The following is a 22,562-nucleotide window of genomic DNA, read 5'->3' on the forward strand; positions in this document are numbered from 1 at the left end:
TTTCAGGGTGGCTCAGTAAAATGCGTGCATTCTCTTCCTAAAAGCTCTGCCATGTGTTCATCAGGTTCAGACATCTCCTCTGCTGTTATTTGCCAGCCAGGAGAACTTAATGTGTTCTCGAATAGAGCAAGGGAATATAATATTGCTAATAATTGTTCACTTGCACTCCTGAAAAGTGAGAGATGACAATCCTGATAGTGTTTGGCTTTCAGAAACATTTAGGAACAGCTTGCACAATTGTGGGTCATCGAACCTGACCATAGCAAACAGGGACACAGCTATTTTTCAGCATGATGTTGGTCTTTATTTTGGAAGGAGAATTGATGATGATATCGAGCTGAAGGTAATAACAAATCCATGGATCCCAGGTGATGATTACTCTTGTGCCTATGTCCTTTGTAGTGGTAAAAAAGGAAATTCAGAAAAACAATATTTCACATGTGAACATTTAAAGGACATCCGCTTACTTTCCTATCCACAGATCCTTCAACAACTTTAGCATTCTTTATTTTTTTGTACATAGTTTATTACAAACCTTACACATTTAGAAAGAAGAAAACAAAAACAAAAAAAATCATTACAAAGTTCAGATTGATACATATAAATAAAACATTTCCTGGATACAATTCATAACATTTCATACAATAATCTTAAATAAAACCATAACATTATTCAATAAGTTTCACTTTCTTCAAAAACTGAAAACCAGCAATTAAAAGAGGTGTAGGACTACAGCTCAAAATGTACCGCCAGAGTATTCACTATTTAATGAACTGATTTCATAAACAAATCTACTAACAAAGTCCTCCATTGGTTCATGTAACACCAAACATGACCTCATCAAATGTTTTAAAGTTTCCAGTAGTTTTCCACATAACATACAAATTGCACTTTCCTTTTGACCACGTATGAATAAACCTTCCCCGGTTAAGATCAAATTAAATCGCATTCGCATGAAAGTTTCTCTAAAATGTCTCTCCGGACTTTGTTTCAAGTAATTCATGAGCGAACCTCTTTTTTTGAGTCAGTACATATTTATCTATATGACGTGTACTTACTCCTCTCTTCAGATGTCAATATCTAGTCTCGGTCCAGGATTTTCATTTTTACCTGGGTCGTGTTGGTCAACAAATCGCCAATGGAGACTTTGTACTTTGACATAATAGATTGGCAGTTTTCTCTGAAAGAGCAGGGGGGGTCTCCCGTCTGACTCCCCATCTGCCCTCCAATCAATGCATACAATGTATTTGTCTCACCCATGATTAGCTTTTGGTATAATAAAAGAATCTTTAAATGCACCAAGGCTAACAAAGAGTTCAAACCCAGTTCAAATCGTAGTATGGGAATTGGCACACATGTTTGTAGAGACAATGCTTCTTTCCAAATCATTCCCTCTAACTTTGCTAGCTCAATTTTTCATACATGCCGGTAACCTCTAGACCATTTAATATTGATGGAATAACTTAACCGGTGAAGAACCGGACCATGGGCTGCACAGTAAACCTACAATATGTATTTGAAATATAATACATTTGACACGCATACTGTTTAACCTTGGCCCACAATTCAGTCCTTCTGAAGTTATGGTCCCTCGGCCTAATTTACTCGAATCCTAGGTATTTCACATTAGGTACAACTGACAATATAGATAAACCCATTTTGGAATGACTTTCCTTTGTAACATAGAATACTAGATTTGTTTGGGTTCACCAGGAGGCTGTTTAATTTTACATAGTCTTCAAAATTATGCAAAAGCCTCTGAAAGCCAATAGGGGTCCTGTCCATAAGATGCAAGTCATCTGCATAGGTCACCCAAAAACAACACTCCCCACTTATCGTGGGTGGTACAAAGCCTCCTGCAAACAACTCACCCATATCCGAGAGGTATTAATTAAAGAGGCAGAGGGCCAAGACACATCCCTTCCTTAAACCTCAATCTGTTTTTATAGGGTTAGTCACAACTCCATTTTGATTAAGCCTCACCTTTATCACTGTCTCACTGTGAAACCCAATCACAATCCCCAGGATAAAGGTTGGAATGCCCCATCTAAAGAGTTTGACAACAGCCTGGCCCTGTCCAACTTATCAAAAGCTATACTCAGGTCAACATTTGCCACATAAATAGGATCAGTCCCCTTGCTACTGGCCTGATTAATGAAAGACTGGATCAGCAGGCCACTAGCATCTGTTCCAGTCGACCTCCTGAATCCAGTCTGAAATGTGAATAAGTGTTCTGATGCTATACTCCAGTCCTCTATACTCTTTAAGACGCTTATGGCAAAGATTTTGCTCTCTACTTCTGAAAGGGCAATTGGCCAGTAGCTCAAAGGCTCTAAACAACTTCCCTTTTTAAAAATAGTAAGAAGTATTCTTTTTTTTGTCAAAACATTTTGAAATAGGATATGTAGCATCAACGCCCATAAATCGGGATTAGGTTTCAACACCAAATTACAGAGGCCGTTTCGAGCCTGTGGCATGGGAGTTCCACCCTGATTTTATTATTAAAGATAAGTGGTTGATTGAAATGTAAATGTCCCAGCAATAATTACAAGGCACACTAACGGTTTCACCATTCCTTCCCTTATATAAGTCTAGGAAATATTTATTCCAAACCTCTTTGGGGATGGTATTTAACATTTCCTTATCCAACTTTCCATTCCTTTTTTTAATGGTATTCCAGAAGTGTTTTCCTGTATTTTGTACAATGGGCTCTAACATCAATTCCCCATCTCTCTGGAGCAAGAGGTGCCCATGACTTTTTACCCGATTGTTGTAGGATTGCTGTTGTTTTTTAATTTGGACACGTGTTTCATTCTCACATGATACCCATGAGCGTATTTCTCTAATGCATCTACGCATTTCCTTTTTCTTTACCTGTACCTCGTTTACATAAGCATGCAGGCGATTTGAATAAGAGCACGACCCACAATTTAAGGTGGCTTTAGAAACCTTGTCCATTATGAACATAGGAAAGTTCCCTAATTTTAGTTAATAAGATGGTAGTCTGCCAGAAATCCTTGGTAAGCCTATTAATGATATCTACATCTGTTGTATTCCAACTCACTCTATTCTACGATAATTGATGTCAATATTTCTACAGGCTGTCCTTACCGGCACGCTAATCTCAATATTAAGATTTAGAGCCACTACATCATGATCACTAAACAAGTTACCAACCACCTCAAACCATTCCAGTTTGCTAGACACACCTTCTGAGACGACCATGTAGTCTAACCAAGAGTAGAAATCATCTCTGTGCCAAGTAAACTTTGGAGGAAGGTCACCGGGGACTGACCATTTAAAATGTGTAGACCCCATGTTTTCCAAAACTCCTGCCGTTGCGTGCCCTTGTCAATTTGGCCCAATACATATTTGTTTGTGGTGTCCAGTTCTTTATTTAAGCCCATACTAAGGGGAAAACAATAGGAATGGAAATCCCCCATCATTATTATGTCAGCATCGGTACAGCGACAGTACCTTATGTACTACTAACATGTTCTCTATAGTCCCCAAAATAAAAGGTAGTGCGCAATGGAACGGTGCCAGTATATATTCACCAAAAGCATATGTTTCCAGTCTGAGTTTACTTCCAGCTCCATATCAACTCCTAGCCCCCCCTTAAAGTCGCTTGCAACCAAACTTCCCGTAATTGCCACCCCATGCTTAATGCTAGTGCATAAACCCCCCGATGGACGTCCTCCATTTATTCTAGACGCACCTTGTTGGAAACCATCCCAGACCAGGTCCTCCATCAAACAGGTTTCTTGCAAACACACAATTACATAACCATTCCACATTTCCATCACAATCAGGTTCTGGGTTAGCTTGCCAAAGCCCCTAACATTGCATGTTAATCTTTGGTATGTTTGATACAAAATGCTGTTCCCTACGATTAGCAGATGTTTTTGTACTCTAGCTATGGGTGTCACCAGCTAGCCGTACGCCAAAAGGTGGAAATAACTACAGACCAGTCTGCTTTGTTGTTATCGAATCTGGGTAATTGATCTTCATCTTCCACCATATGCACCACCCCGGCGGTCATGTATGTTTTCTCCCCAGAGCTCATCTTCGCCCCGGACTCATTTACCCCCATGAAATCTATGGGGACAGCGTTGAAACCCATACTCTGAAGTCTTTGCCTTTCAGACGATACACGTTCAAATACTAGTTATGAACTAAAATGGATGATACAGCAGTTTGGATCCTTTTTGTCCGGGAATTTAACTCTTTCAAGGTCCACAGAAGACAAGGCCCTTAAGTTCTGAATTTCAGCAAAGATTAGCAAGACATTGCTTCTATTTAAACACATAGGATGAAGCTTGACCAAAAGTGTGCATAAGCATAATTTGAAACTCTTTTGTCCTGTTTAGACCCGACTCTCACTTTCTAGGGTGCAAATTATAAACAGTGGGGCTGTTGGAGTTAAACCCCTCAGACAATGTGGTACTGTTTGCCCCCAATTTCGCTAGGGGAGTCGTCAATTTATCTCTGGAAAATGTACTATACTGTTGCACTTCTATCTTACAGGCTAATGATCCATTTTAAACTCCTTCTGTGGTGGGATATACCGATGTTTTATTAACTCACCTATATTTACACCCACAAAACATCCATCTCCATCTTTCAGGCCACCTTGTGCGTTTGGATGGACACAACGCGGGTTCTGCAAATTACGATCTCTAAACCCTGCAGGTTCCATCCTTGAATCAAAATGTTCCCTGTTTGTTTGTAGGACCACACTATTGCTTTGAGGTATTGATTCTAGGCAATCTCTATGTTACGGGCTACCTTTAAATCCACAGGTACCTTAAACATGGGATCCTGCTGTAATACTGATTGAATTGGCCCCAACCTTGATACTTCAGTGAGCTGAGAGTTCTTGACAAGCCAAATGCAGCCCTCCCTCCCAATAACAGGTTTGGCCCCACCCAACATATTGCATATGTTTTCCTTAGTTCTTGTCTCAGCACTCACTACCTGTTTCTGATACCTAGAGTCCACTTTAGGCACATTCTCTATCTGTACGTACGGGCTCTTTAGGCCAAAAAGATTGAGGCCTGTTTGCGCTTCCATGCTCACCATGATTCGATCCTTTCCCTCGTTCTCTATTTCAGAGGTAATAACTTGGTTAATTATAGGAGAATACATATGTATTTCATCCTGATATATATATATATATATATATATATATAGTCAGTTTGGATTGCACAAGCAACATGACCCCTAGCTGAGTTAATCAAGGGATTATCAGCTATTTTGGGGTGACCCAGATCGCCATCTTGAAACACTTGTGTATAGGCGCGTTACAAATACCATATCATATCATATCATATCATCTATGTTTTCCATTTACCCTTCATTCACCGGCGATAAGGGTCCAGCCCCAGATGTGGATTCTATACCATTCTTCTCACCCCTTCATGGTGCAGTTATTATCAGTTTTAAAAAAAAGTTTTGGCCAGACGTATTTTTCTTCTTTAATTGTCTGTGGTTTTTTTTGTTTTCTTTGTAAGTCCAACCACGCTCCCCTGCACTCTTGCTGTTGACTTTCCATTATCCAGTTCCTTATTGTTTCTTTCCAGGTCCACCGGTAGAAGTACCTGTTCCTTAACCAAGATTGGTAAACAAGTTTATGTGCCCGTGTTTTTCTCTTCCTTCTGGACTGTGGTCAAATTTACTTCCTCCTCCGAGTCTGTTAAGATCGCAGTCTGTGGGGGATTTTAGTTTTTTCACCTGCGGGGGATTTGTTTTTTTCTTTTTCCACCCCTGTAATTATGGGTTTCCCAATACACTGATTTTTATGTAGCTGAGGCCCTTAAGAGGAGGGTAGTTCTGCAACGTTTACATTAATGTCAGACAATATTAGTGTAAAGTGTTACAAAAGAGCTTAGTACCATATTTAAGCTGGGCAAAGTAGGAGAGGTTAGACGGATGTTTGTTTGTTTGTTTGTTTGTTTGTTTATTTATTGCATTTGTAGGGCGCACCAGACCCAACAGTAACAGGGCGCAGCAAGGATATGCAAAGCTTACATGTGTTATGGATATACAGGCAGAGTATGAAATGTCTATAGATATGAGATAATACAAATATAATACAATATACAAGACTTAGGTTTCATTTAGAGTCAGGAAAAATTTACAAGTAGGTATTTAGAGTTATACCTAATTTACAACCTCTCATTAGGTCGTGCGTAACACAGTTTCAGGGTGAGTTAATTTTCAGGCAGGTTGAGGTGAGTAATGAGGTTCTTTCTGAAGACATAGTAGGGGAGGTCTGCTCTCAACTGATGTGGCAAAGAGTTCCAAAGCTTGGTGGCCTTCACGGGGAAACTGGTGCAGCCAATCTTAGAAAATTTGAATCTGGGTACCACCAGACAGTTAGTATTGATGGTTCTGGTCGGTCTACTAGACGTTCTTCTGGATATTCTATCAATGAGGTAGCTCGGCGCCATGTTGTGTAGCGCTTTATGTGTCAGAGAGGCAATTGTTAGCTGTATTTTATTGTATGTCGATGACCATTTGTGAGGACGTCTAATGGCAGAGATATGCATTCTTTTGTTGATGCCTACTGTAGCTCTAATGGCATTGTTTTGTAATGTTTGGAGATTTTGGATGACAGTTTTATTAGCACTGCTGTAGAGGGCATTGAGTAATCTAGTCTTGATAGAATTAATGCTCTGGCCAGTATAAGGCAACTGTCGTTGGAAAGGAAGGGACTGCCTGCTCTGATCAGGTTACAGGTATAGGCTGTGGTAGAGGCCAGAGATTTTAGTTGTTTGGTAAAGGACATTGTGGCATCCAGGTAGAAACCAAGAGTTTTTACCTCCTTGGAGACAATGGTATTATTACCGTCAATGATGAAAGAGGCATATTCATGTCCTAATTTGGAGATGTTGGAAGGGAAGGCTAGGATTATCAGCTCTGTCTTGTCGTCATTCAGGCATAAGCCATGGTTGGCCATCCATGCCTGAATGATGAGATACATTTTATTAATCAGCGCAAGGTCCTTGCCATGATCCCCAGAAAGCGAGAGGAGAATCTGAGTGTCATCTGCGTAGTTAGTGTAGGTGACACCCAGAAGGTCCAGATCGTCGAGCAGTGGCTTGGTGAATATATTGTAGAGAGCAGGGGACACACAAGAACCCTGAAGGACTCCCCACATGATAGGGGTGGGGTCCGCAGCGGCAGAAGGGGAGAATACTCTGCTAGTTCTATCGCTCAAGAAGAATTCTATCCATTTAACAGCGCCACTAGAGAAGTGGGCTGCTGTATCAAGATGCCTACAGAGGACCTCATGATCAACCAGGTCAAATGCAGCTGAGAGATCGATTACAATAGTAATGCTGTTTTCCCTTGGTCTCTCAGCTCATCAATTTGTGTCTTCAGGTCAATCAGTGCAGTTTCCGTCCCGTGTAATGGTCGGAATCCTGATTGACGGACTCCTAGAAGTTTGTGCTGTTCGAGGTGTTTTTGGATCTGAAGGTATGCAATTTTATCCAGAATTTTAAGAAGAAACGGTACTGTCGTGATGCGGCGGTAATTGGTAGTAGTGAGTCTAAGGTTTGCTTCTTGAGAAGCGGAAGTTCCCAAGATTGTTTCAAGTTAGCTGGGACAGTGCCGGAGGCAAAGGAGGCATTGATCAGTTTGGAGATGAAGGGGAGAGGTCTCTCGCAGCCTCTTTTATGATATACGCAGGGCAGATATCACCTTTACAGTTAGATGGTTTGAGCGAGAGGATAGTTTTTTCCACCTCAAGGATAGTAGTTTTAGTGAAATGGAAGGTGGTGTTTGGATCGGAGAAATTAACATTAGGTAGGGGGTGATGGTTGGTTAGTTGAGGTAAGTTCAAGGAATCTTTTTTGTTTTTTTATTTTAGTTTGGAGGGTGTTAATTTTATTGGTTAGTGCTAATTATATCTCTGAGCACCAATTCTTGTCTTTAAGGCAGGTATCAGGGGGAGAGATAGGTGACTCTAGCTCTTTTAGGATTGAGAATAAATCTTTCATACTGGAGTTGGACTTAGCTATCCGTTCATTATAAGAGTTTCTTTTAGCCTGGCAGATTTCTTTTTTATAATGTGATGCAGTGGACGCTAGCTTCTTTTTGTTTTCGTGGGAAGGGCAAAGGCGCCAATCAGTTTCGCATTTTCGTTTTAATAGTCGCAGATCTTTTAATTGAGGAGTAAACCACTTGTTAAGATGTAGTTTGGGTTTACTAGCTCTCAGTTTAAGAGGGGCAACTTTATCCAGGGTAGAGAGCATGATCTTGTTATATTCATTCACCAACGTACTTACATCCAAGTTGTCTGTCAGGGAGTTTAGGGTAGGTAGAATATTAGGTATCACACTGTACACTGTTATATTCTTTTTTAGCCTGGTTAGACAGGGTGGTTCTTCTTGGGGCACAAGTAGTTTTTGTCTAGTAGTGGAGAGTGTCATGGACACAAGGAAATGGTCCGTCCAGGATAGGGGAGCGATAGATGTGATGGTCGCTGTACAATTGTGGTCAGATACCCAGTCCAGGGTTCTACCCTTAATATGGGTGGGAGCGTTCACTTTTTGGATTAATCCTAATGCGTTAAGGGAATTTACTATTTGCACGGCATGATTGTCAGAAGGATCATTCAGGCCTAGGTTAAAGTCTCCGAGCAACAATACTTGGGAGGTGGGTTTGAGATTACACGCAATAAGATTATGCAGGTCCTCTTCAAAGGTGCCAATGGGGCAGGGGGGTCTGTAGACTATATGCATGGTGAGGGATTGGGAGTTTTGTAATGGTAACTTGACAGAGATGTGTTCATCCACCTCTTTTAAAGTGTGATGAATGTTGTAATCTCCATCAGAACTATCCTCTTTTGGGAAATTAGTAAAGTCACCATCAGCCTCATTTTCTATAAAATTAGTAAGTTCAGTGGGGGAGCCTTGTAAAGAGTGGTCACATGTATGGTGTACAACAATATTGCTTTTACGCCTATCTTCTTCATGGACCATGGAATCCACGTGTTCATTTAGGATCAGGCCGTTTAGCTCTTTTATATGTGTCTGATCCAAAACAGCACTTGTTTTGACCCTGACTGAGTTGTCCACTACATTCATTTCTGGAGCTTTGAAGAAGTCTGTTATGGCCAAGCCTGTAATGGGCTGCATAGCAGGATGTGGGGATGAACTATATCCCTTAACTCGCTTTTGTGGTTTGGTAGCTACCCTAGCTACCCTATACCCTATTTGGAATGGACATCTGTCCGCTTGGCCTCCTCCTCCTACTCATAAGGCCCCACCTCGCTCATAGAACCATGAGTACATAAACGCTCATCCCCCAAGTTTTTCATTAGTTCTTCAACCATTCGGGTTTCCCCGCACAGCGGGCTGCTAATGTGCAACCAAGTTTGGGACAATGGGTAACACCACGTAACCCTACCAAATTCTCTTCGTTAACTGTGGGGGAAGATGGATTGTCTCCTGTATGGTTTCTTAGTCCCAAGTGTAAAGTCATGGTTCCTGTAGACTGGTCAACACTTGAAATTTCTAGTTTTTGAATCTTGGCCAATTAGATTTGTCATTGTGGTTCAAAGGTTGCTATCCCGACAGTCACTGCAGATGCTAGCCCCAACAAAATGAGCACAAACACCTTGATATCTCGTTGTTGAGAAGGAGCAGTCCCACTATCCCAGGCCATGGCTCAAAGGGTGCTAGACCCAACAGTCACTGTGGAAACCGTGGAAACCGTAGAAACTCCTCCCCTGGAGATCTCACTTTGCAGTCACAATGAAGTTACGTATTGATAATCATCAGAGGCCAAATCGTAAATATAAATATGGTTGATTTTGCAGAGTTCTTATAAAGTTTAGAAGACGTAGATCAGTCGGTGGCTAAAAGGAAGTCCTGCAGTCACCCCCAAAAACTATCCATGATCCTTTGCACAAAATAAGGCAAGTAGCTGGAATAAGAGGTTGGATAACAGGTTGCTGAAAAATTGTGAAAAATGTGAAGTTTAAAAATCAAAGAGTTGAGGGGAAGTGAAGGTCCAGAGTCAAAGCCCGGATGGGTCATAGAAAGCAAACTCCTCCGGCGACATGGACAAACATACTGTCCCATGAAAACGGAGGAAAATAAATTAGCTCCCTCCACATGTGCACTGCAGCAGTAGATGTGTAAATTTTTAAATATGTTTAAATATGGAGATAACACCAAGATAACACCAAGTCAGGAGCAAGACAGGAGCAAAATATCTGTAGGCGAGTATCAGATGATACCCAGTAGTACTCAGTAGTACTATTAAAACTTGTTATTACTGAGTACTGACACAGCGTTTGCCGCTTGCCACTGCTGCCACGGTCACTGCCGCTGCACCTGCGACTCAAAACTTTTCTGGGATTTGCTCCACTCGGCTCACACCTCCAGCTATCCACCAACAGATTAGGGATTAGACGCGAGTAAAGGACCTCATGGCATCAAGCCACACTGTAGGATAACAGAAATGACTGAGACAACAGCTGCTTCCAGCGCTCCCTCTACACTTCCTCCTCTGATCTCCTATCGGCTTGGTACTTTTGCAGGCAGCTCTGAAGTTCTCGCTCTAGATGGCCTGTTGTTGCCAAGTTGACTGACTTACCAAGGTGCAATAAAGATTCTGGGATGCCTTGTAACTAAATCATTGCAATAGAAAAACCTGCTATTTGAGCAGCATTGGTTCAGCTTAACCTCTAGCATCACTCTGGGCACATCCCTTCTGCACGAGACCAAAAACAACCCAGACAAGTTTTGGCCTCATTGAGCATCATCAGTAAGGTGTAGCTTGGTCTCTAGACTCAGCAGGCATGGGACTCACGTCTGTGCATACCCATCCCACTCGAGGTGACTATGACACAACAAAGGAGATGATGGCTGGAAGGTTTAGAATTAATCTTAACCTCTGGTATCGCTCTTTGCAACCCTCTAGACCACAAAGGAGAAAGATCATGTGAAAATCAGGCTTGGTGCCATCCCAAAAAGGACAGTACAACCCAAGTTGCTTGGTCACATCCCTTCTGTACAAGACCACAAGCAACTCATTTCAGCCTCATTGGGCATCATCAGTAAGGCATAGTTTGTGTCTATACTCCCGCCCCCTCTATATTGCATCGGAGGGAAGCAGGGGGCAGTCTGCTGATCTTCAAGGAGCTCCGACTGCTCTAATGCGACAACCCAGGACTTCACCAGGGCTGCCTGACAAAGCAGCCCAGGACTTATCCAGACTCTAGCTTCTTCACTCGGACGGACAAACGGGACAGCCTGGGACGTTTCTTCACTGTTGCTTCACCTCCCGGGGCACCGGACATACACAGCACAGGAGGTCTTTTCTGCAGGGTCTGCCTTGCTGTGACATGTTATTTTCATGTATTTTTCCATGCAGTATTTTACTTTGCTGCGCTAGGTTAGCAGTCCAAAGAGTTAAGGGTTAGTGACCCAAATTGGCTCCCCTGTTTCTTTTGATTCATTTCAGCGTGAATAGCTAATGGACATGGTCTAACCTAAATCGGTTTGTCCAACGGTTGTCGATTAACTCATTGGACTGGCTGAACACACACTGTGACTATGGCCTCTTATTTCCAGGTATTTCTCTATTGTAGGATTGCACTTTGCTATGCTAGGTTAGCAGCCCACAGAATGAAGGGTCAGAGACTAGCTGATGGACAGGCAGAACACACACTTTGACTACGGTGTGTAACTTGCAGTCATTTTACCATTGTAGTTCACTTTGCTTCGTTAGGTGAGCAGTCTACAGAGTACAGGGTTAGTATCTTAATTCGGTACGTTCCCCTTCTCTTGCACTTTATTTTAGCGTGAGATGATATACTGTGAGGCACCTGAGGGCATCCTCACTTCTTTTCCCCCCGGGTTCTTCTGCTAAGGTGGCCAGGGAAAGGCCCTTGCTTTTGAATCCTGACCCTGGGGGGAGGATATGCGAGGGAGGGAAATGGTGAGAGGGCATCCTTGGGTGAGACATGGTATCCCTCTTTCCCTTGTCAAAGTGAATCAGATATCCCCCCTGTCTTTGTGGGCTATTTTCCATCTTTGTCCCTTTCTTACGCCCAAAATGTCCCACAGCCATTTCATTTAAAGACTGGGACGAGGAGGAAACAACCGAGAATTAGGCACACTTCCATTCATTCACACCACTTTGGTACTGAAACGAGGAAGAGGGGTTTGGAGGTGTTCCATTATAATAGCCAGGAATGTCCAGCTAATAGATTTCCCCATGTTCAGGCAATTGGAGTGAAGGACTCGAACATGCAAACCATTAACAAGTCCCAGGTGTATAAGAAGGGAAACCGCCCAGCAGAGAAAGAGAGACGGCCTGGAGAGAAGGACACAGCTCGTAGAAGTGGAGCCGGTTGGAGAGGAACTGGCTTGAGGGAAGTCATGCTGAGCAGGAGTGTAAAAGAGATGCTGAGGCCGCGAGATGGTCAGAAAATCTGCTATCCTCTCTACCCAGTATCCACAGCAGGGGATGTGGGACACCAAAGCATCCCAAGTGCTGCAGATCGCTGCCAGAGTGAGGGGTGCTCTCAGTACCTTCTGTGGTGGAAGAACAGGCTATACGTGGCAGAGGAAGGCAAGCGCTGCTCGTTGTGGTTCCTGTGGGGAAAAGGCAGAGCGAATAGAAGCTGGGAAACAGGAAAGAGAAGTCTGATGGAGCCGCTGCATACCAGAGAGTGTAAAATAGGGAACACTCATACCGGGGCGCTGAGGAGGTACAAACAAGCATGTCAGAATGCAGAATGAACTGAAACTATTATAAGGGCTATGGGAGGCCAAACCAAGTGATTTCGAATACCGAACAAGCTGCAAGATATTGCAAGTACTTTTGGTTTTGAATACCGAACAAGATGCAAGGTATTAGAAATACTTTTGAAAGTTGCAACAAGCGTTATTCAATACCAAACTAACTGAAAGATATGATGACTATATTTAAATACAGCACACGAGAAAAACAAATGGTGAACATTTATGAATGAAGTGAAAGCAAGGTGGTGCAAAAGGTAAGCACCACAGAATGAGTTGTGTGCGAAACAAGTTGTGGCAAAGCCAAAAGATTGCCAAGAAGAATGTGAAACAGTATTGGCCAAAGATACACGAGTCCAAGATACTGCAGGTTAAGAGAGAAAACATGCGTTGGCAAAAGCCTGAAGAATACAGAAGCATAACAAAGTGCCTAGGGTTATCATTGCGTGACCTGTAATGGGTGGACCGCATGGTCCGACAACTGCACCTAGACTAAGTGACCCCTGCATGGAAAGAGCCAAGGAAAGCAAATGTAAAGAAGCTTGCATGTTACAACAGTTGCTTAAGTGAATGATAAATGCAGAAACAGAGCAACCTATGTGAACCAGTGAAGAGCCTGATTGACCAAGGAGTTGAACTGGTACTCAAGGATGATGTGAACTGGTTTTTACCTTTGGAAGTTGGAAGAGCTGAATTCTTCGGGAAGCGAACCCTGAGACTTTGTGAACTGTGTTGAACTCTTGGGGAAGGGAAGCCCGAGGCCTTTTTTGGAACTGTTATGTACTTGGGGAAGGGAAAGCTGAGTATAAGCCAAGACCTGGAAGATGCTCAGAACTTCACTTTTGAACACTATTTCTTTTGCTGCTGACATCTCTACACATTGTATGTACCTAGTTGTGAGTGCAAGTATAGGTTTTGGACACAAACAGACTTTGATTGGAACTTACTGACACAGACTATCCTTAGTTTTCTTTACGTAGGAAAACCACCTTAGCATAGGGCAAGTTAGGCCTCACTCCATCCTGACATTTAAGTAAAATAAAGCTGTTATTTAGAAAGTTGAATCTGTTGTCTGTGTCTTACTTTGTGATGCCTTCACAGAACCTATTGAAACATATTTTGACTGAACATGAAGTTGCCCATGCCCTTGAAATCTGTAAATGCATGTATGAATGACCATTTTGAAAACCAGGTTTTCTTGTTCCCCCCTCATAAACCACACAAATGACTTAATGTGTAGGGTAATTAAGTTCCTTCTTCCAGCAGGAGGGCAGTGATTTGCCTCCAGATTTAAAATTACAGCTCCAGGAATTTAGAGATGGCGCTGTTCAGGTAATTTAAATGCAATATGCTTATTTGCTTGTTCTGCAATTGTGTGCCCTACCCTAGCGGCTAATACTCAGTCTTGGTTATATTATAGTGCTTGAATCTCTGTCCTGACAAAGGTGCGGCCCACTATGTCCTGCTGTCGAAACTAGGATTGCCTCCACTAAAGTACCTACAAATTAAAATGGTCTTGCATCTCAGTGAAGAAGGATGCTGTTTGACTAGAGCTATATATTCAATGATTATTACACCTTATCCACTTATGTTATGGCTCTAGATTTGTTGGTACAAAGTATTGGATTAAATACAACTAGTTGGCTGAGGTCTGCGCTCCTGTAGTAATGCCATCCTTGTGATTGCACACTGTTTGTGCCATGCATGTTTCCGTGTGAATTGTAATAAGATATGCACTGATTTCTAAATGCACATTATAATGCACTGCTACACTTTCTAGATGTTTTCTTTTTTGTAACCTATGTAACTTGGCTTTGAGTACCACACTTTTAGATTGTATGTCACTCAGTTTGTCCATTGTCTTTGTCACACCTATTTATTCTTATGTACATAAATACATGGATTATTGAGTCACACGGTTGCAGGACAATGTATGTTAATATGGGTATAGATTTTCCCTCCAAGATATACTTGTGTATAGGCGCGTTACAAATGCCATATCATATCACATCATTAAATGCAAGCATTGATTTATTGCTAGTTATTTTTTAGTGTGAGCCATTTGGCCTATAATAAGAAGATTTGTGTTGTTATGTACCTTTCCCTGCTCTTCGTATTCATCAGGGACCCTGGTAAATTTCAGGGTCTGCCCTGCTGGCCATGAGGCAGGCCGCAAGAAGCATGGCCAGTTCAGGCTGCCCCCACACATGGAATTCTTCCAAGGGCCTTTTTAATGATGCACCTGTCTGGTCTGGTCCGATGGCAGGCCGACAACTGCTACAGCCCCGTGGGTGCACTGCATGCTCCGGGCACACAGCCCAGGCCCACGCTTAGTACTCCGGGATGCTGGGCCTACGCAACCTGGCTCTGAATTGTGTATGGGCCACTTGAAGCTGTGGTCCCCCACAGGAAGATGTTTAATTTTGCTTCTCCCTCTCTTCTTTCTCTTTCCCTCGTTTCTATTCTAACTGTTTTCCAATGGTTCTTCTCTTTCAATCCTTTGGAATCATTTCCCCCCAGTTTTTATATTTTTTTCCCTCAACATTTCATCCAGTTCCATCGCAGGCTGGATGGATCACTCTAGGTGCATGCACATTTAGAACACATACACACACTACATTAGATAAAGTATTTTATTTACACACTGTGTCTTTATTTCTAGATTTCCCTTTGGAGACAAGCATGTAGCCCACCATAACTGGGACCCATTTGGGCCATGGGTTACATTAACCTGGGTTGAGGACTGGGATGGGAAGGATAGTGTTGGTTAAAGGGGGTCAAAAGTGAAAAGTAAACTGTGAACTGTCAATGGGTGAGGAATAAGTATGGAAGAGAGACAGAAAAGAGTTGATGGCATCATCAAGGTAAGGCATGAGAGGTACATGGGGAGGGAGGTGAAGAGGGAAGTGAGGAGAAACTCTTGGAGTCGTCGAGGAGGGGGAAAGAAGAAATAAAATCCTAGTGCAGTTTCAAATGTTACATTCAATTATTTGTATAGGAATATTATAGCAATTAGGAGAATGGGGTGTATTAGATGAGTTAAAGGGGTGAAAGGTTCATGCAAAACATTAGAAAAGGAAGGAGAAGAGGAGAATGAAACTTAGAAGGTTAGGAGTAGAGGACATATGTTGAAGGTGAAGGATGTATTAGAAAAGGAAGGTGTGACGGAGGCAAACGTGAATATAAGAGAATATTAGGTTGGAGATAGAGACTAGCAACGTGGATGTGAGGACAAAGGATCCACTGTCAAACACACATTTCAGAATGTTGTCTTTAATTGTAATGTTATCATGTGATGTTTCTGTTTTTGATATATACATTTTGATGACTGAGCAAGGTGATATGAAGAGGGGCAGTTACAGAGATTGAGAGGATAACCTTATTTTTTTTGTCACGGCCGAGAATCAAATTGGCTTTGTTTAGTGGCTTCCAATTAGTCATTTAGTTTTTTGGTGCAGGTTCTTATCTTTAAAATTGAGTTTTATATCAGATGATCCCTTTTTGTTTTTGAATAAAAGATGTCAGTAATTTCTAACTCGTTCATTCTTTTTGGACATTTTCTGTATGATAATGGTTTCTCAATCATATAATCATATAGCACTTTCGCCAAAGTAAAGTAGATGGCATCTATAAGATTCATTTTTTTAGTTCTATTTTTTTACTGTGAAAGGTGGCTCCAAAAGGGACCTTGTTTCAGGTGCTTTTATATTTTTTCAAAATGTTTGCAGGAGAGGTCAGGAAGTTAGTTAGGGAAGTGAAATCAGGGAATGGGCGTCAACCACAAATATGGAGGGGCAGGTGGGCAGGGGAACATGTTGGGTTTGCCTTAAATCTAAGGTAAGGGGCAGGGTTTCTCATGCAGCCTCAAAAGCACTTTGAAACTGTTCCCCTCTGGAGAGTGGTGTGTTGCAGTACATACAGAGTGCTGTTGTCTTGGAAAGATATGGATCAACAGCCTCTTTTATGTCATGCAAGATAGCTGGTGAGATCTTCTGCCCCACACGAGTATCCTTTGTGGTGGCAGTATCGGTTGAGGAAGATGAGTTAGCGGAAACAGCCCTTCTCAGAGCATCCCGGTGGTTGGATTTGGTGTGGCAGCGCATGAAGGTGGTCCTGTAGGAGTACTGCCCAGGTTGTCCATGACTGAGTACAATGTTGCACATGAGCTTTCGGTACACCCCCAACGGTGGTAAAGAACCACCACACCATGATTCTTTCTGGGTGCTGAAGGTAGGCATTTCTTCTATCTGATCTCTTCATTCTTCTCTGCATCTTTGCACTTTTTCCGGTGTCTAAGCCTTCCAGCTGGTGGTGGTGGTTCCTGGGGAGCAGGAATGTCTATGGCCGATGCCATTTTTTAAGTTAAATAGCAGTTATGGTAATACTTTTCCAACAATGTGCTTTCTCCAAGATTGCAGATGGAAAATCAGTAAGACTAGGTCTAGGAGCGGTGCAAGGGTAAACTCTCAGATTGAAAATTGCTACATCGGCCAAAAATGCAGTTTCAAACTGTCCACAAAGCACAGACCTTTTTGGGAAGCATGGACCCGTTCGCCAACACGTCATCATGACATGCGCATGGTCACGTGACACTGTTCGGAAAGTCTGTGATGAGGTCAGACATGCGTGGACGTTGATGAGCCAAACACTGGTGTAAAAAGTTGCATAAAGTTGATAGAAATGTTAAAAATGTTGCTAGGAGGTGGAGAATGGCACAGTTATTAGTTGAAACTTCCTAATATGCTGCTATATTGGGGGTGAGTATGATATTAGGAAGTTGTAGCAAATTAGGGTGCACTGGTAAAAACCCATGAAATTCAGTGAAAAAACTTTGTTAAAGGGACGCTATGGTTAAGTTGCACTAGTCAAAACCTATGAAATTCAGTGAAAAAACGTTGTTAAAAGGACGTTATGGTTACAAGTAAAACCAAAACATCCCAGAAATTCACCAGTTATGGTAAGCTAAGCAACCATAACTCGCACCACCACCGTGCACAGCTAACACTAACACCCAGGACATGAAAGATTACATCAGCAATGTCATTGATAACATCACTAATGACATCAGATATCAATTGAATTCGGATGAAACGTCACTAGAAGGGGTTGTGTGTACAATGTTAGTAGCAACATCTCACAGATAATTGTGGCACCTCTCAACGACTACTTAATGTATTAAACAATGTGCTCATTTAAACAAACTGTTATATTGGAGTGTTCTTGTTAATAAAAACAACCTAATAATACATACAGATAGGAAATGGGTGCAGCATGCACCACACAAGTACAGTATTTGCAATCTGGTAATATTAGTCAGTAAAATAATGAATACCAGGCTATCACAATTTGATCTAATGTTAAACATGAACTTAATAGCTAACAATACAAGATTTACTACACACTTGTGTTAGTACAAACAATACATAAAAAGAGACACAATGCATTGGAATCTGAGGCACCTACAGTGAAACTCCATAAGATGGAAACAAGGAGCATCACAATATAACACCTGCACTTGTTGTGAGTTGCAAGCTAAGACTGCCTCCCTGATGATGTGAAGAGCACAGAAATCAGTAGGAGGAGATCACCAGTGGCTGAGTAGGTTACTGTGCAGAGAACTGGAGTGCGCCCCTCTCCTCTTTTTCATCATATATATACATTCAGTGAAAAAACTTTTTTAAAGCGATGTTATGGTTAAGTTGCACTAATAAAAACCTACGAAATTCAGTGAAAAAACGTTGTTAGAAGGAGTTTATGGTAAAACCGAAAAAACCCAGAAATGTGTGCACTGCTAAAACTAACTCCCAGGGCAAAAGTTGATGACATCACTGATGACATCACATATCTGGGCCACTTGTTTTTGTTCACTGACATGTCTGGGCCAGTTTTATTTCACTAACAGTAAGAATTTTAAAATTGAAAAGTTGTATATCTAGATGTTAACCTTGTCCTATGTTGTTAAGGTACTTTCCACCATGAGCTGAGGTTTGGCCTCAGCTCATGGTGCACCTACATGGGGAAATAAGTACGCCTCAAACACACAATTCATTTGTATACATGAAAATAAATTCTAATGTCATTGTTGTTAATAATCAATGATGATTCTGTTGCAAGGACTTCTGGTAGCTGCAGTCATCAGGTTTGCAAGGAACACGCTCAAACCCAGCCCCACGGTGGGGGAAGTGGTGGAGTAGCCTACAGTGAGGCACTCAAAAGCAGGGCATGTGTCACCCTGGTGCAGCACCCTATTAGATTCTGAAGATTCCACCCTTCAACAATCCTGGAAATATGACGAAAAAGAGGAGAGGGGCGCACTCCTGTTCCCTGCACAGTAACCTACTCAGCCACTGGTGTTCTCCTCCTACCAGTTTCTGTGCTCTTCACATCATCAGGGAGGCAGTCTTAGCTTGCAGCTCACAGCAGGTGTTACCAATCAATGATGATTCTGCTGCAAGGACTTCTGGTAGCTGTAGTCATCAGGTTTGCAAGGAACAAGCTCACACCCAATCCCACAGTGGGGGAGGAGGGGGAGTAGCCTACAGTGAGGCACTCCAAAGCATGGAATGTGTCACCCCGGTGCAGCACCCTATTAGATTCTGAAGTTACTTTTTAAAACAGAGTTAGCTTGAGGTTTTGTAAAAATGCAGCGATTGTCGAAACTCTGCAACATATAATATTGGATTGTCCATCCCTCACGAGCTTGAGAAGTTCTCATTTTGTTAATCATTTTGCGTACTTTGCACAAATTGACCCGAGAAATAGATGGGCCGCCTTGGCAGCAACTGAATGCATGAGCATAAGAATTGCCACCATTAATTTTTTAAAGGCTTTGAACATGGAATGAAAATTGTGTCACATTGTTTATCTTCACAATGATACATTTGTCTGTAATCATTTTATCCTATCGTGAAAATATTTTGTCAACCCATGAATTTATCTGAATGTTTTTTCTATCGTGAATATGAATTACCTTTTCTCGTTTTATGCTTATGAAATTTTTACTATGTATAAATTGAAAAAGTTGATGTAATTTCAACTATATTCAATAATAATTAAAAAAGAATACAGAGCTGGCCATTTATGATTGTTGAGAAGGCTGGTTGTCATGGTTCAAGTTCTTTCAGGTTTAATTTCTCATAGTCAGATGTTACACACCACTGCCCACTTGAATGATTACAGACACTTTCGGTACCTTTAGCCAGACTACAAGTCTTTGAAGGTGTTAATCACATACCACTGGAAAGTCCTGACTGATTGGAAGATTTGATAACATGGAGAGCAGATCACTGCAAGCCACTTCCCAGAGCATATTAGTTGTATTTTAAGGAGTATTTATTTGCACATGTCCTGTGGCACATGGAAGCTGCAAATGGGCAGGTCTGGATTTTATTACATAGATATGTGTCTCAGAACACATATCCAAACAGTGTCAAAGTTTAACAACTCATCCTCTGAGTTTAATTTCCTTGAAGTAAGCCCTCCATCTCATTGGCTGTTGGGAAGGGCAGGGAAATGGTACTTTGCTTTCAACGCCTAGACTGGTTTCATTAATAAATGCAGCCTTTAAAAGTAATTGTATTCCCCACATTTCCCCACTGTGATTGGGACTTTCAGCAGTGCAACATAAAATTTTGTTTGCCATCAATCTCCTGTCAAATATTTACTTTTTAATATCTGTAGTTTTAATGTTCTAATACTGATTCATAGTCCTAAAGGAATAATCCGAAAAAATGATTATATACTTTGCTGTAACATTATGTTCTTTTACATTCCAGATTATCTGTTTTTCCATTCAACAAAAGGTTGCTGGGTATTTTCTGATAACTGGAAAGATTGATTTTGGGCCTTGTCAGTTACTGTGAACAAATACACTTGTTTTAAAGGGGCTACTGACTTCATAACACTTCCTTGCATGGGTCTTATTCAGATGATTTGTGCACGTTGTAGTTCATATGTTGACTTTTAAATGTAAACATTTGCTTTCAATCCTTTTTTGCGTAGATTTCCCTACAAGGCGATGCAATGATTCTTGCCAGGACAGGCAGTGCGGATGGCATGACTGGGGTCCCTGCTAACCCACTCAAAACTAAGATTATGATAGTTGACACTTCCAAAAGATTGATGCACAATAGTAAGACCTGCTAACGGTTGTCCCTGGGTATGATTAGTGGTGTGTTCTATTTTGGCATTGGATTGTTGGCTATAACATGTCACTAAAAGTACTACCATTGACAATTACCCAACAAGTGGTATACTCCATTTCAATAGAAAGCTTGGGGGCAAATCTATCGAAGCATCACTAGGGAAGTGCCAGACTAAGCCATTGTAAGCTTCCTAAATGGAAGTGAGATGAAGGGATAGCAAAATTGTAATCTCCAGAGGTAGCTGAAAATCTATTCTTGAAAAGGTTAGTTAGGTTACCTATGTGTGCATCCAAGTAAATTATACTTTCTGAATCAGGAAACAGGTGCATTGAACGTGAGGCTATAATGAGCCCTTAACAAAATGCTTGGAATGCAGTCAATAAGTATTGGTATTCTCTATATTCCAAACATTCTGACTTTAGAAGAAGACAAGGAAACAACATAAACCATGTATCTGTATACAACAAACAGTAATACCATTTCCTAAAAAGATTTTTTTTTTTTTTACAAACACACATTTTTCTTGCTGCTTCATCACCATGACTGTACCATTCAATTTAAAGGAACACAGTGACATTCAAAACATGGAGCAATGCTTTTACTTTTGAATAGATAACATTTTCACTTTTAGTGTACACATAGTGCATGATCATGCTAAAACTGTTGCAGTTCAACAAAGTTGACAATTACAATGCATACCTTGTAAAGACAATCTTGCTAATTAAATAATACAAAAAAGCACGTTTAATTTACTGCATTTTTTGTATATTTATGTTACACACTATTAAACAATGTTTTTACTTTACAACCACAACTCTCAAATCTATATTGCTACTGCCAGTATCTGGTAACAACCTAATAGACCTCAAAAGCAGTCGTTATAGCTTGGGATAATGGGCCTTACCGAACATATGCTGAGCTTTGGGCCATATCTTGTGGGCAGGTCATTGTCCCATGATAATAACCCTTCCCTCAGTGTATACAGCTATATTAATCTGAAGTCATGTCCTTAGATGGATTAAGTAACACATTCTAGATAAAGAAATATTGTCGGGATAAACCTTATGTATTATTAGTAATCACCAGGAGATGTTAATGAGAGATAGTTACAAGAAGGACAAAATGGCTACAAGGATAGAGAAATGGTAAACCAGGGATTGGCCTATAATTGGGTGGTATGATATTCAGAGGTTAAGGATATTATGAGTAGGAAAGAATACCCAGCAACCATATTTGCCACCATGATGAGGCAACAGTGTCTTAAATATGAACTAGGTCTTCAGGTCTTCACTCATTACAAATCCAAAGTTGCTAGGTGGGACAAGGCAATCCTCCAAGAAACCATGTGTGCATGTGACAAAAACCTGATCGAGTCGCAAATTCACTTTGTATTCTTGCTGTAATCATTTTGCTATTTTAGGTGGAAGTGGCTAAAACTCCCTGACCTCATCTGGTATTCGCTGGACTCAGGAAGCACTGTTGAGGGCTAACACTGAAATGCCACCTCTAATATTTGTTTTGCTTTACCTATTTTTATATGGTCAGCGAGGAAGCGCAGGAGTAGGTGTGTCTGATTAATGTAGGTCCAGGGTGGTATGCGTATAGGGGATTTTTGTAGTGTTCTTTCAGTTCTATTTCCCTACTCCTCCCCTAA

This window comes from Ambystoma mexicanum, chromosome 5q (assembly GCF_040938575.1).
Source record: "Ambystoma mexicanum isolate Mex_15411 chromosome 5q, UKY_AmexF1_1, whole genome shotgun sequence".
NCBI lineage: Eukaryota > Metazoa > Chordata > Amphibia > Caudata > Ambystomatidae > Ambystoma > Ambystoma mexicanum.